The sequence below is a fragment of the Crocodylus porosus genome, unplaced genomic scaffold, assembly GCF_001723895.1.
Source record: "Crocodylus porosus isolate Cpor-Errol unplaced genomic scaffold, CroPor_comp1, whole genome shotgun sequence".
In the NCBI taxonomy this organism is placed as follows: Eukaryota; Metazoa; Chordata; order Crocodylia; family Crocodylidae; genus Crocodylus; species Crocodylus porosus.
The window spans coordinates 1,449,137-1,451,465 of NW_017728919.1; positions in this window are offsets into that span (position 1 = coordinate 1,449,137).

Sequence of the window (2,329 nt, forward strand, 5' to 3'; positions counted from 1 at the left end):
GCGGTTGTTTCCCGCTCCCTGGGGCTGCCGGGCAGGGAACGTCCTGTGTGCCAGGACGGGGAGCAGGCTCCCTGCCAGCTCCGGGGCCAGCGGCACGCAGCCCGTGCCAGCACACTGTTGTTTTGCAAGCGGCCGTGGGCTCCCCGTGCACAGGGCACGGCCCAGGACAAGTGAGGGGGGGCACCCTTCCTGCTGGGGGAAAAGGCCAGCTCCCCGGGCCAGGCCACACGGTATGTGCGAAGGGGTGGGACTTGGGACACCTGGGCTCTCGCCTGGCTCTGATTCTGGTTGACCACTTCCTCGTGCCTCAGTTTCCCCTGCTGCTCTTCCAGTCTGCTGCAGCTGGGAGCTCTCTGGCACAGGGCTGGGACCTACCTGGGGTTAGGGGCTCTGTCTGGGATGCTGCCCAGAGCCCTTAGAGGCCGAGGAATGAGAAGGCCAGTGGCGTCTCACCTGCTGTGCCCACCCCACCTCTAGCCTGGCTCTTGGGGTCGCCGGCCTCTGACCGCAGGGGCTTACGAGACAGCGCCTGCCCCAGCGGGCCAGCCCCCGCACGGCGGCCCGGCAGGCTAGCAGCGGGGCTGGGAGAGGGATGGGGCTGCAGGCGACGGCGAGCGGGGCTGGGGACCGGGCTGCAGCAGGCCCTGGGCACAGTCGTGCGGGGCACGAGGGCACGGGCACACGCAGGGCTCCTGAGCAGCCATGCGGGCGGCGCATGACTGGGGGACTTTGACCGCAGCCGGCTGCGCTCCGCCCTGCCACGAGCCTGCCGCGCTCATGCTGCCACGCGGCTCGGGCCTGGCTGCGGGCACCTGGCCCTGCACATGGCGCAGCCGGGCTTGCTGCGAGGGTCCTGCGGCCCGGAGGCCGGAGCTGCTTCCCGGAGCCCTGCTGTGACGGGGATGCACCCCCTCGGGTCCCGGGGGGGCTTGTTCCCACCTCCCCTACCGGGGTGCCCCTGCCTTGCATGCCCCTGCCCCGAGGGGCCGCTGCGCTGGGGCTGCCCGTGCGACTCCTCCACCTGGTTGCTGAGGCAACGGTTTCCGCTCACCTGCTTTCCCCGTGGGAGGCAGGCGCGCCGCGGCTGGGGCTGGGCCGCCAGCTGGAGCAGCAGCTGCTGCTGCCATAGCAATGCCGTGGCATGGGGGGGGGGGCGCCCCAAGGCCACGCGGGGACCAGGACCACCTGGGACGTGGGCACAGGGACCGTGCTTCGGTGGCCAAGCCGCTGACCAGCCTCCTGCACCCCCGTCCGTCGCTCAAGCCCCTGCTTTGCATCGTCAGAGCTGTTTCGGGGCTGGGGGAGCCTCTCCAGGGAGGGGTCTCGGCAGCTGGTCTGAAAGCACCGGCCACGCTCGTCTCTGAAGGATGCTGCAACGTCAGGCCTGCAAGGTGATTCCCCCAGGGGCTCGTGGGGCAGGCGGGCATGGGGGAACGGGCTTGTTGGATAGAGCTTGGGGGTTTCCACGTCTGCCTCCCCAAGGGGCCGGAGCCCCCCCTCTCCCAGCAGCTTCCCAGCCACGGCAGCTCCCCGCAGCTCCCACCGACGTCGCCCGCGCGGGGCGTTTGCAAACCGGGCCACTGATTCAGGTGCCTAAATATGGAGTGAAAAGCTTCCCACGGCCTAAAAATACCTCCCCTCCCTGCTTGTGCGGCGCCAGGCAGAGCCTCCGCGCGGCCATCTGCTCCGTGCGCGGGGCGGCACGCTGCGCAGCGCCTGGCAGGCGGCGGCGGCATCACGACTCCGAGCCGTGGCACTTGTTATTCGGGGCAGGAAAGGGGCAGAAGCGAGGCTGGCGCTGGCATGGAGCTGAGGCCGTGCAAGGAAGCAGAACGAAAAGCCGGGACGGGGAGTACAGGGAAAGCTGCTGGGCCTGACCCTCCCCGGAGCTGCCCCTGCCCTCGTGCGGGAGGCGTGCGAGGCCCTGCGGCAGGGCGGCGGCAAGGAAACGGGGTCTTGCCGGGGCCGGCCAGTGTTCTGCTCGCCCCCCGGCAGGGTAGGGGCCTGGCTGTGCCGCGGCCGGGGCGGCCCACAAGCGGGCCAGGCTGGGCCGGCTGCCTCAGGCGAGCCCCGCCGGGCTGCTGCTGGGCGCTGGCTGGTTCCGGGAGGCCCGCGCCAGCCCCCAGGAGCACCGCAGCCAGGCTCCTGCTGCCCGCCCTCCATTCCGAGCCGGGCCTTGCTTGGCCGCGGCAGCCAGGCCCCTCCAGGCCCCTTGGCGGGCGCTGGGCCCGCTGCCCGTAGCCCCCCCGCGACCCTCGGGTCACGGCGCGCGCAGCCGAGCACGGACGCAGCTCATCGCACTGCTGCCAGGCGCGGCGCGGCGCGGCCC